This window comes from Phyllobates terribilis, unplaced genomic scaffold (genome assembly GCF_046119375.1).
Source record: "Phyllobates terribilis strain yellow unplaced genomic scaffold, ASM4611937v1 Scaffold_8__6_contigs__length_399053987, whole genome shotgun sequence".
In the NCBI taxonomy this organism is placed as follows: domain Eukaryota; kingdom Metazoa; phylum Chordata; class Amphibia; order Anura; family Dendrobatidae; genus Phyllobates; species Phyllobates terribilis.
This window is the reverse complement of record NW_027362768.1, coordinates 114,625,191-114,639,211: the sequence shown is the minus strand read 5'-3', so window position 1 is coordinate 114,639,211 and position 14,021 is coordinate 114,625,191.

Genomic DNA, 14,021 nt, shown 5'->3' with positions numbered 1-14,021 from the left:
TGAAGTGGATAGAGGAGGTCGACAGGATGGCGCATGCACAGCTGCAAACCTCTGAAGGACCCTGCATCTTGTTGTTCGGGGGACGTTGGAGGCACAAGCAGCTTCAAAAACTTGTCTGCTGCTATGACAAAGCTTTTTTGCCGCTGCTCTTTCAACCTGACGTAATTGCCTGTAGGAAAGAGTCCTCAATTTGCCCTTATCAGCACGCACACGTGTGTACTGTGAATCAGCTACATACTTCTTGATTGCCAAGACACTTCATCCTGATCATCGCACAATGTTGATTGTAGTCATGCCTTGACCTAAACACTCCACAATTTGTTGCTTCTCAGCAGCCGACACATCCTTTTTCTTTCCCATTTTGGCAGAAAATGTAGGCTGCTTAATAATGTGAGAGAGCCTTCTTAAGTAGTCTTGCCTTTCATTGGACACACCTGCCAAACTAATTAGCACAGGTGTCTGCAATTGCTTACAGTGATATAAAGAGCCCTGACACACATCACCATCAATGAGTTTAACTGACAAACAAACAAATTCTTCCCTTATCACTCCTAAACACTTTTTGCATAATAATTTGGAACGCAGTGTACATGTGCTTTTCCACAAAACACCAGTGGTTCACGTAGTGAATCTTACAGTTCTAACTTGCCAACCGTGGTCTGTATGGAGTTGTTCAATAAAGGGCCCAAAATTAAGATAACATAGATGGGAGAGGTCTCTATGAATAGGAATTCCTAAGTATTTGATACCCTGTGAGGGCCAGGCAAAGGGAAAGTTGGACTGGATGGAATCCTATATGGATTTGGGGAGGGAGACATCGAGGGCCTCAGACTTCGCTGCATTGATTTTAAAATTTGACCATGTAACAAAGTGATCTATTTCAGCCATAACAGCATGGATGGATATATGTGATTGAGTGATATATACTAGGACATCATCAGCAAATAGAGAGCACTTGTACTCGGTGCCTCCCACCTCAATCCACCTAATATTGGGGTTATGGCGAATTGATGAGAGCAGGTGCTCCGTCACTAGGATGTATAAGAGAGGGGACAGAGGACATCACTGCCTTGTCCCATTGGTGATTGTGAAAGGTGATGAAAATGTTCTGACGCACCCCCTGGGCCTTGGGACACCCGGAGCCGGACCCTTTTTGGTGGATGCTGGTGGTTGTAGTCTTCGTGGCGGCGACCCGGTTCCGTGGCTCAGGGCGGTCAAACCAGTGGCGGAACTATTTATGTGGTTTTGATGTTTAAATGTCCGACTACGCCACCCGTGGATTGCGGTCAGAGTGAACTGCCGCTACAGGGCAGACCGCTGAGGCTGGTGTTGTGGGTGCAGCAGAGCGTAGCATAACTCCCCACGGGAGGAGCATAGCCTCAGGGCAGTGTATGCGGAGGATGGGGGTGATGGTGCAGGGCAGCAGCAGTAACGACACGGAGTCAGTGATGCAGTTCAGGGCCTTTACTCACAGTTCTTATTATCCAGACCACGTCTGCAGGTAACGGCTGCCCACGTCGTACTGTGCTCACCAGGTGAGGGGCTCAGACAACTCCCAGATAACTTTGGAGCACTTCACAGGACCCCCTTTGTGTGTCCTTTGTCTGGCCTTTCTTACCAACACTTCTGTCCGGCTGCCTCGGGCCTCCTCTTGGTAAACTTGGCGCTAGTTTCCCTGACCCTATGTGGTGCCTTCCTAGCGGGTATAGCGAGGGGCTGCGCCACATAAAATGTCAGAGCCTCCGGTTTCTAGCTGAGGGTCGTTTCCTGCCTCCACTAGTTCGGGGACCGGTCTCCCCCTTTGGCCTGACCCCTCCACGCAGGTGGATTTGGGCGTGCGGTGGCGACTCGCCCGTCCGCACCCCTGGGATCCCTTCATTCCTCGTTACTTGAGCCTTCTCCACTCCTCTTCCTTCCTTCTCCCTCTTCCAGGCCTGGGCCTCTGTTACTAGGCCCGCCTCCGGAGCAGAGCTCATGCAGAGCCCCTGCTCCCTGCCACTTCTGCTCAGACTTCTCTGCACTGAACTAAGATGGTGCCCACCTTTTATGCTCCCTTCTCAATGCACCCAGGAACTGCTTCCTCCCTGCTCCTGCACTACAGGGTTCCCCTTCCTCAGTGTTCCCTCCCCCCACTCCAGCCAGGGACAGGGACTGTCGTGCCCATCTCAGGGGCATATTGGTCGCCCTGCCCCACGGCAATGTGGTGTAATGCATGCAGGTGTCGGGTCCTGATCCACACTCCATCCTTACCTGAGAGTGAGATATCACACCTCTGGGTGAGGTGCAATACGTCTGTAGCAACCGAGCCCTCAGGGTGCTACAGTTCCATTTATCTTCAGCCTAGGTGACGTATTGCGATACAGGGCCGTCATTTTGGCTATAAAAGGGTCCCCTAGACCCCTACCCCAAGCTTTTTAAGAGAATCATATATGGCGTGCCAGGAGACTCTATGGAATGCTTTCTCAGCATCCAACGAGAGTATCTAATTACAAATTTTTAACTGCATCTAGCCCAGGAAATACTTTGTGCCTAGTAGCAGTGTCTGCTAGTCAGCGGATTATCCCGGCTGTTAAGCAAGCTGCACCACCTGTAGTTTAGACACTTAATTTTTTCAAAGGAAATGCTTCGGGACCATGGGATACTTAGTGAAGAGCATCAGGAGGCACCCCAAGGCATAGGGGCTGGGACTGGCAGTAGGATGCCTTGCGGTGGACAGCCGAGCTCGATCCTTATAAAAGCTTTTTAACTGCAGCAGCTTTAGTGGACGCTACTGGAGCTGGAATTACCGCGGCTGCTGGCATGAGACTTGCCCTCCAATAGATCCTTGTAAATGGATTTAAAGTGTATTCATTCAAATTAGAGAGACAATTTAAATTAAAAAGCTTAGAGCTGCCTCCACCACAGGGGGGCTCGCTCGACCCACCAGCGGACAGGCACCAGTATTGGGAGTGGGGGGCTGGCCGTCAGGGTTCACCGCGGCTCTGGCACAAACCCGGCGACATGGAGGTGGCACGGGCAGGAGCGGACTGGCCGTGTCGGCTTCTCACTTTTTGGATTTTAGAAGGGCATGACATGCCTATATCTGTGTCTCCCCCTCCTTTTACTCCTCCACCTCTTTTATTTTCGCATGACTATATGTACTTGTCACTTTTCCATGTGTTAGTTATGTCTTCTGAGCAGTTTGTCAGCTTTTGGACACCTTTGAAGGTGTTTTCTATGTGTTTCTATGTGTTTTTGTTTGCCTGCCATTGGTTTTAACGGTGTTCGAAGGTGTTCGACGAACAGTTCGACGAACAGTTCGGCGAACACACGGGTGTTCGACGAACCGAACCGAACTCGAACACTGCGGGGGTGGCTCAACACTAGTTGGGACTGCAGAATCTTGGCATATTCCAGATTCCCTTATGGGATACTGTAAATTGGCCAAATAAATTGGCATGTCTCTTGGGAGTTTTGCTCAGTGCTTTTGCTAAAAGTAGTTGTGAATTTAGGCTCACTTCATATGGAAATTCAGAATATTTTCTATTTGTATTACTGGTAGGAACAGTGTTCGTATCAGTTTTACTTGTATTAATTATGGTATTTGCAAAGTATAAAATTTAAATAAATTAAATGCTAAATACATTGTAAATAATTACCAAGCCAATAGTTATATTAGAGATTTAAAAAGTTTAAAAACACTATTACATTTTATAGCGCTACTATCAATAATAGTACTATAAGTAATAATATTGCTGTTGAAAGTTTATTTTATTGTAACTCTTTTTCAATTCTTTCTTTTGAGTGCAAAGTTGCACAAAAAATCAGACCCCCTATATCATTTATAAGTACGGGTTTCTTTAGTCTAATAACATCAAGATTTCCCTCACTTTAGAGTTACTTTCTATTCTATTTTTAAGATCTAAAGTCAGCAGGAGTTGTAGCTTTTAAAAATCACTTGTGCTTTTACAAGAATCAAACTATGTTTGTTCCTCAGGTTTGCAGGTCTCCTATTTGTAAGTAACTTTGTATTATAGCTCACCCTTTTAACTTATGAATGCACGCGTAAAACAGTCTTTGGGATTTTTTTATTCTACATTGTGTTCGGTTATTTGGCAACCAGCACAGAAACATAATCATATCTTCTTTTACATTTGGAGAAAAATCTATTTTGAAGCCAAGAACATGTACACTATACTCAGTCCAACAAAAACACTTTAAGTGATTCTTACCTACCACTAGTTTCAAGTTGCCCTTTTTATTTAGGGAAAGGTAAGGTAGCCTCAGGCTGTTGATTTTTCTATATATCAAATTTTAACCACAGTGGTCACAAAAGGCCCCTAATGCCCACCTAAAGTATGCAATTTTCTAGGCAAAGTCAGGTTCAAACTTCAAGGTAGTTGGATCCTGGCATGCAGAGTGGGATTACACAACCCTCCACAGTCCTTCTCACTGTGAAAGAGCAAAATCTCATATGTTAGCTTGAGAGTTCACTCTTTTCAATAACCCATAGCAGCCACATATTTTACTAAGTGGTTACCAAAAGGTAACATCAATTAAGTGGTCACTATTTAAGAGCAAAGAGGGCTGCCGTGGGTTGTGGGATCCAGTTCTGCATGACAAGATCTCACAACCTGGAAGTTCGAACTCAACTCCTGCTGGAAAGTTGGGTCCTTTAAAGGGGAAATAGAAACTTTATGTTACTCACTTGTCCCAGCACAAGAGTCAGGTTTGGCTTTATGTTACTATTGTGCATTTTTGCAGTAATCCATGCTGGGTTTTTCAGTTACACCAAGGATCTCTTCTGACATCTTCACTATAGACCTTTTAAGGCTAGCTTTGGCAGAGGAAAGGTGTACTTGAGTATTAAATGTCATTATTTTAATTGCCTCAAATTTGTCAGGCGCTTGCAGCTACTTCACTTGTTCCAGCTCCAGCTAGGTAATCTCCTCAACATCTCTTCAAAATACCCACGCTTCAATAAATGAGATTTCCATGCTCAGTCAGGTTTACTTAGGTGTTGTCCACACCAACTTGTCAGCAAGTTACCATCTTCTAGCAACTGTATACACAACTGGTGTTCATGTGATGTCATGGTGCGCATAGTGACTTTACAATATTTATGAAGCACATAGCCTGATTGACATCATTATGCCCAGTAATGTCTCCGGCCTATTCAAGCTGAAAGGAACAGCCAGAGAGAAGAAGCCAAAGAGGATATGCATGACTGGGGAAAAGGAAAAGAAGAGGCGCTGAAGACTGGTCTTAAAATGTGGGGACAGCAGGAGAGTTGAACATGAGTATTTTTTATATTTTATATTTTTTCCTTTTTAACATTCTAACATTCTAAGTTTTTTTTTCCCCCTATGTCTGGAGAGCATAATAAGAAACATTCAATTTGCATCAATTACGTTTGCTGAGAATTCAAATTCCCTGTAAAGTTTTTGCAATTTGACGAATTTGAATCTTAATGTATTTGAACATCTCCTGTTACAATCTTTTATAGCTATTAATTTACAACTCAAGTTATTCATATGTAGTGTTAGATGACCATCCACTGCCCACGGTGGTTATAATAGTATGGACATTAGTCCCTATTCATTAAAGGTCAACTTATCTGGTCTTACCAAAACTTTTAGAGCCAAATTAACATTTTTGGATTCCAGTAAAATACCCTCAATTTCACAAGTTGCCATTATTCTTTTTTGCTTTGGGATTTTGAAAACATTCGGGAAAATAAAAAAAGGTGTATATATATATATATATATATATATATATATATATATATATATATATATGTACAGTACAGACCAAAAGTTTGGACACACATTCTCATTTAAAGATTTTTCTGTATTTTCATGACTATGAAAATTGTACATTCACACTGAAGGCATCAAAACTATGAATTAACACATGTGGAATTATATACTTTACAAAAAAGTGTGAAACAACTGAAAATATGTCTTATATTCAAGGTTCTTCAAAGTAGCCACCTTTTGCTTTGATGACTGCTTTACACACTCTTGGCATTCTCTTGATGAGCTTCAAGAGGTAGTCACCGGAAATGGTCTTCCAACAATCTTGAAGGAGTTCCCAGAGATGCTTAGCACTTGTTGCCCCTTTTGCCTTCACTCTGTGGTCCAGCTCACCCCAAACCATCTTGATTGGGTTCAGGTCTGGTGACTGTGGAGGCCAGGTCATCTGGCGTAGCACCCCATCACTCTCTCTCTTGGTCAAATAGCCCTTACACAGCCAGGAGGTGTGTTTGGGGATACTGTCCTGTTGAAAAATAAATGATGGTCCAACTAAACGCAAACCGGATGGAATAGCATGCCGCTGCAAGATGCTGTGGTAGCCATGCTGGTTCAGTATGCCTTCAATTTTGAATAAACCCCCAACAGTGTCACCAGCAAAGCACCCCCACACCATCACACCTCCTCCTCCATGCTTCACGGTGGGAACCAGGCATGTAGAGTCCATCCATTCACCTTTTGTGCGTCGCACAAAGACACGGTGGTTGGAACCAAAGATCTCAAATTTGGACTCATCAGACCAAAGCACAGATTTCCACTGGTCTAATGTCCATTCCTTGTGTTCTTTAGCCCAAACAAGTCTCTTCTGCTAGTTGCCTGTCCTTAGCAGTGGTTTCCTAGCAGCTATTTTACCATGAAGGCCAGCTGCACAAAGTCCCCTCTTAACAGTTGTTGAAGAGATGTGTCTGCTGCTAGAACTCTGTGTGGCATTGACCTGGTCTCTAATCTGAGCTGCTCTTAACCTGCGATTTCTGAGGCTGGTGACTCGGATAAACTTATTCTCAGAAGCAGAGGTGACTCTTGCTCTTTCTTTCCTGGGGTGGTCATCTTGTGAGCCAGTTTCTTTGTAGCGCTTGATGGTTTTTGCAATTGCACTTGGGGACACTTTCAAAGTTTTCCCAATTTTTCGGACTGACTGACCTTCATTTCTTAAAGTATTGATGGCCACTCATTTTTCTTTACTTAGCTGCTTTTTTCTTGCCATAATACAAATTCTAACAGTCTATTCAGTAGGACTATCAGCTGTGTATCCACCAGACTTCTGCACAACACAACTGATGGTCCCAACGCTATTTATAAGGCAAGAAATGCCACTTATTAAACCTGACAGGGCACACCTGTGAAGTGAAAACCATTTCCGGTGACTACCTCTTGAAGCTCATCAAGAGAATGCCAAGAGTGTGCAAAGCAGTCATCAAAGCAAAAGGTGGCTACTTGGAAGAACCTAGAATATAAGACCTATTTTCAGTTGTTTCACACTTTTTTGTTTAGTATATAATTCCACATGTGTTAATTCATAGTTTTGATGCCTTCAGTGTGAATATACAATTTTCATAGTCATGAAAATACAGAAAAATCTTTAAACAAGCAGGTGTGTCCAAACTTTTGGTCTGTACTGTATATATATATATATATATATATATATATATATATATATATATATACAGACCAAAAGTTTGGACACACTTTCTCATTTAAAGATTTTTCTGTATTTTCATAACTATGAAAATTGTACATTCACGCTGAAGGCATCAAAACTATGAATTAACATTATAAATGGGGTTGGGACCATCAATTATCTTGTGCAGAAGTCTGGTGGATACACAGCTGATAGTCCTACTGAATAAACTGTTAGAATTTGTATTATGGCAAGAAAAAAGCAGCTAAGTAAAGAAAAACGAGTGGCAATCATTACTTTAAGAAATGAAGGTCAGTCAGTGCGAAAGATTGGGAAAATTTTGAAAGTGTCCCCAAGTGCAGTTGCAAAAACCATCAAGCGCTACAAAGAAACTGGCTCACATGAGGACCGCCCCAGGAAAGGAAGACCAAGAGTCACCTCTGCTTCTGAGGATAAGTTTATCCGAGTCACCAGCCTCAGAAATTGCAGGTTAACAGCAGCTCAGATTAGAGACCATGTCAATGCCACACAGAGTTCTAGCAGTAGACACAGTTCTTCAACAACTTTTAAGAGGAGACTTTGTGCAGCAGGGCTTCATGGTAAAATAGCTGCTAGGTAACCACTGCTAAGGACAGGCAACAGGCAGAAGAGACTTGTTTGGGCTAAAGAACACAAGGAATGGACATTAGACCAGTGGAAATCTGTGCTTTGGTCTGATGAGTCCAAATTTGAGATCTTTGGTTCCAACCACCGTGTCTTTATGCGACGCAGAAAAGGTGAATGGATGGACTCTACATGTCTGGTTCCCACCGTGAAGCATGGAGGAGGTGTGATGGTGTGGGCGTGCTTTTCTGGTGACACTGTTGGGGATTTATTCAAAATTGAAGGCATACTGAACCAGCATGGCTACCACAGCGGCATGCTATTCCATCGGGTTTGCGTTTAGTTGGACCATCATTTATTTTTCAACAGGACAATGACCCCAAACACACCTCCAGGCTGTGTAAGGGCTATTTGACCAAGAAGGAGAGTGATGGGGTGCTACACCAGATAACCTGGCCTCCACAGTCACCAGACCTGAACCCAATCGAGATGGTTTGGGGTGAGCTGGACCGCAGAGTGAAGGCAAAAGGGCCAACAAGTGCTAAGCATCTCAGGGAACTCCTTCAAGATTGTTGGAAGACCATTTCTGGTGACTACCTCTTGAAGCTAATCAAGAGAATGCCAAGAGTGTGCAAAGCAATCATCAAAGCAAAAGGTGTCTACTTTGAAAAACCTAGATTATAAGAAATATTTTCAGTTGTTTCGCACTTTTTTGTTAACTATATAATTCCACATGTGTTAATTCATAGTTTTGAAGCCTTCAGTGTGAATGTACAATTTTCAAAGTCATGAAAATACAGAAAAATCTTTAAATGAGAAGGTGTGTCCAAACTTTTGGTCTGTACTGTATATATATATATATATATATATATATATATATATATATATACATATATATAAAGAATTTTACTTCTATGCACATTTGATATTCCATGCTGATGAGGTTTGACCTTTAATATTCTTTGAAGTACTTTGCATTTAAAACATTGCTCAGTTCTTCTTAACCTTGAAATGTCCCTTTAAGACATGAGACTGATCAATCAGTTGACTATTGGGTATAGTTATTTTTCTGACTTTAATATTCAAATAATGCTTAAATAAAACATAAAAATAAAGTATTAATGTTTATCAATTTCTATATGACTCGTGCATGGAAAATGTCATCTCTTTATGTAACAAATCAATTTGTAATTTGACAGGTACTTTTAATGAAAGACAATAGTGACTGAACTGAGTTAAAATCCCTCAGCTCATTGCATCACAGCCAGTTTTGGCCTTTATGATGATTATTTTTTTGTTTTGTATCCCCTTTTTTAGAGAGCATAATCTTATTATTTTTCCATAAATGTAGCCATATGAAGGGTTGTTTTTGAGTGGGATTTACAGGGTAGCAACCAGTAATAGATGGCACTGCAGTGACAGTTTCTTCCTTTGGCAAGAGACTTAATATGCATACATTTTCCGTTGGAGCATTGCTTGTTAGGATATGTGCACATGACATATTTTTCAGGTGAATTCCACACCGAAACCTACCTAAAACAATTAAAATAATTAACATATGTATTTCTAAGTTCAAGGACAACCTCTTCAGATTTCCAAAAATATCAAGTGGATAACAGAAGGGAGCTGAACATTCTTCAGGCATTTTATGATTTGAGGACACTCTATACATTTTTATTAAAGTCAACGGAAAGGCTCAAAAGATGCACATACGATACCCTGGCATTTTTTGAGCATTTTGGCAGATTTTTTATTTGGAAAAAATTCCTACTGGTTCTTCATTATTGAATAAGTTTAAATTAAAATGGTGTTTCCTGAAGCGTTTTTCTCTTGAAAATTCTATGAGTTTGCACACTTGAAAAAGACATCATGTGCACATACCCATGGACTCCGGAGTAGTGTTGAGCCACCCCCGTAGTGTTCGAGTTTGGTTCGGTTTGTCGAACACCCGTATGTTCGCCGAACTGTTCGTCGAACACCGTCGAATACCGTTAAAACCATTGGCAGGCAAATAAAAACAGATAGAAACACATAGAAAACACCTTCAAAGGTGTCCAAAAGCTGACAAACTGCTCAGAAGACACAACTAACACATGGAAAAGTGACAAGTACATATAGTCATGCGAATAGAAAAGAGGTGGAGGAGTAAAAGGAGGGGGAGACACAGATATAGGCTTGTCATGCCCTTCTAAAATCAAGAAAGGCTGGAGTAAAAATCTAAAATCAGCCTACCAACACCCAGACGTCGTGACAAGAAAATTAAAAAAAGAAATATCTTTAGGTAGAATGGCGGTTCCTTTCAGAACACTTTCCTTACAAGACGTAGTGGTATCCCCGTTGTGAGTTGTGCCAAAAACGGAACCTAATACATTCGGACTAATCCACCATTTGTCATATCAAAGGGGCAGGTCAGTAAACGACAACATCGACGCGGAACCAAGTACAGTAGTATATACTGTACATCCTTTGACAAGGCAATCAGGCGGATCAAGAAGTTGGGAAGGGTCACCCTAATGGGCAAAACAGACATTGATGCGGCACTCCGGTTACTTACTACCTGTGCCTCCGAATAGTGTCCACCTATTGGGCTACTTCTGGGAAGGAGCATACTATATAGATCGTTGTTTGCCCATGGGGGGGTCCATATTCTGCTCTCTATTTGAGGCGTTTAGTTGCTTCATCGAATGGGTTGTAATGGACATTTCTAAGGGGGCACATATTATCCATTACCTCGACAACTTCTTATGCCTGGGCCCAAAAGATTCGTGACAGTGTGAATACACGCGGTAGTCCACCTGTGAGAAGGAGAGAGCTGGAGGGAGAGCGGACACCACAGAGCCGAAGGGTTAGATGGAGAACAGAAGAAGGAAAGAGGGCGAGGGAGGTAAGGGAGTACAGTGGAAGGCCGACCTGAGCTCCCCCACGTTCCTACTGGGCGGGGAACAGCCCTGGGAAGAAAAGCCGCTTGCGCATCCATTTGAGGTTACGGGCGCGAGCGGGCAGAGGGACTACGCTGGAGTGCGAAGCCGACACGGCCTGTCCGTTCTTGCCAGTGCTACCTCCGTGTCGCCGGGTTTGTGCCAGAGCCACGGTGGACACTGACGGCCAACCCCCCTCTCCCAATACTGGTGCCTGTCCGCTGGTGGGTCGAGCCCCCACTGGGTGGGGGGGGAGTAACATCTGCAGAAGAAAGACCATCTTCCAGCCAAAATAAGATGTCTGCTTCTTTTCGTGGACAATGTGATACGATCCCTTTCTTACGGACATGCTCATCGCTACAAATTCCAGATGAGGCACAAAAATAGCAGGTGCTTCAACGGATATCAAGTGCTCCTTCAAGTGGGCTCTCCTTCACCTCAACTTCAACATCACAAATACTCCAGTCCTCAGAGGTGTCACCCCAATCGCACTTGCTTCCTCACAGCTCCCAAGTCTCCAGCTGCCGGTCTAAGTATGGGGTAACACAGATGGTTGAGTCTGCACAGCTGTTTACTCATACTATAGCCTGGGAAACGGAGGTCTGCTCCAGAGCTTCTGTTAATCCAGACGAGGAAATGATCTGCACTGATGCTCAGAATCTTTATGAGTCGGATCCAGGACCAGATGAAGAAGGTTCTGAGCATAATGTAGACCCTCGTTCCCAAACTGTAACTCCTGTTGGTGGAGACAATGATGAAGATGATGATGACACTCAAATACCTGAATGGAGCGACAACTTGACTTTTCGGTCAGGGCAGGAAGAGGTTGGCTATAAGGACGACGGGTGTGAGAACACACAGGGTGATGATGACGAGGTTGGAGATCCCACTTACTGTCTACCCACAGTCAGCCAGTCGATGAGGTCAGTAGAGGAGGTGGAGGAGGATGCTATTGACGATGAGTTTAGGTTGCGCCATCCTGGACAGAGACGGAGTACTGGAAGCACGTCAACAACTGCATCCTCAACCACAACTCTGCCTCTGACCACAAGTCGTGGTGGGTCTTCAGGTTGCATGGGCTCTAAGCCTTGCATAGCCTGGGCATTTTTTAAGATCGATAAGGATGACCCAACTAATGTTATCTGTAATATTTGTCACCAAATGCTAAGTAGAGGCCAAAAAATCCATAGTTTGAGTACTTCATGCATGAACCGTCACATGGATATGAAGCATACGCACTGTCTGCCACATCTTGTTCATCTGCGGCCTCTTCTTCCTCTGTGACTGGGGGTCAGCAGTCACACATGTTTTTGGACGCAGACCTGCCACCTCTTTACCCGCAACAGCCAGTGTGATTGGCAGGTCATCATTCCATTTGGAAGTGGAAACACCAGCTGGTGTTGAGCGCTCTCCGACATCGAGAGCACCACCTTTGGATCAAGGCAACCTAACTTTTCTGCCTGCATCTTCCTCACAGACTGGCAGTTTGCCGGGGACACCCTACTCAACCCCGTCTAAGCACAACAGCCAGCCCTCGGTCCCTCAGATGTGGACAAGTAAAAGACCATTTCCTCCTAGCCATGACAAAGCTAAGAGGTTGAATTTCACCATCTGCAAGCTGTTGGCTACAGAAATGCTGCCTTTCCGCCTGGTGGACACAGAGGATTTTCGAGACCTTATGTCCGTCACAGTGCCCCAGTACCAGATGCCCAGTCTGCACTACTTCTCAAAGAAAGGTGTGCCTGCGCTACACCAGCATGTCGCACACAACATCACCGCTTCTTTGAGAAACTCTGTGTGTGACAGGGTGCATTTCACCACAGACACTTGGACGAGTAGGCATGGACAGGGGCGTTACATGTCGCTGACTGGGCACTGGGTAACTTTGGTGACAGCAGGACAAGGGGCTGCTGTCCAAGTCTTGCCGTCCCCACGAGTTGTGCGTCAATCCTCTTTATCTAGAAGTTCCTCCACTGCTTCTGCCTCCTCAACCTCCTCTCGGTCCTCCACCTGCACCCAAAGCCTGTCTGGTAATGCCACCCGCTTTCTAACTGCGCAGAAGGAATCCTGCACACCTCCTTACTATGCTGGCAGCAGGGCTCAATGGCATCAGGCGGTGTTTACTTTGAAATGTCTGGGAAATGTGAGTCACACAGCTGAGGAGTTGTGGTCAGCTCTGGAGACCCAGTTTCATGAAAGGTTGTCTCCACTGGACCTGCAACCAGGGAAGGCCGTGTGCGACAATGCTGCAAACCTGGGTGCGGCCTTTCGCCGGGGCAATGTCACACACGTGCCTTGCATGGCTCACGTGTTGAACCTGGTTGTCCAGCAATTTTTAACCCACTATCCAGGACTAGATGGCTTTCTGCAGAGGGCACGGTCGCTGTGTGCTCACTTCCTCCGTTCGCATCCCGCAGCTCAACGACTTACATCTCTACAGAAGTCGTTGGGCCTGCTATTTCACCGGCTGAAATGCGAAGTGCCGACACGGTGGAAATCAACTCTGCACATGTTGCAGCGACTGTGGCAGCACCGACAAGCCCTGGTGCAAAACGTTCTGACGTATAGCCTGAGCCAATGATTTCCAGAGGTGGGGCAAATCACGCTGCAGAAGTGGTCTCAGATCAGGGACCTATGCACCCTTCTGCACAGTTTTGAAATGGCGACGAAGATGTTTAGTGCTGACGATGCCATTATCAGCTTGACTATTCCGGTGAATTACATGCTGGAGCACACGTTAAACAGAATTCGGAGTCAGGTGGTGGGACAAGAGGAGGTGGAGGAAGTAGAGGAGTCGTATGCAGAAGGGATAACATCTCCAAAGTCCAGACGGTCGGCATCACCAAGGCGGCAGGCATGGGAGGGTGGGGGAGAGGGATTAACCAGGGCAAATGGTAGCAGCCAAACTGTTGAGGAAGGTGCAGGAGCCGAGGAAGAAGTGGCGATGGGCATGGAAGACTCATCAGATGAGGGAGACCTTGATCACATTTCTGTTGTGCGAGGTTGGGGGGAGAGGGCAGAGGAAGGAAGCATGATTCTTACCTCGCTACTAGTGTTGAGCCACCCCCGTAGTGTTCGAGTTCGGTTTGG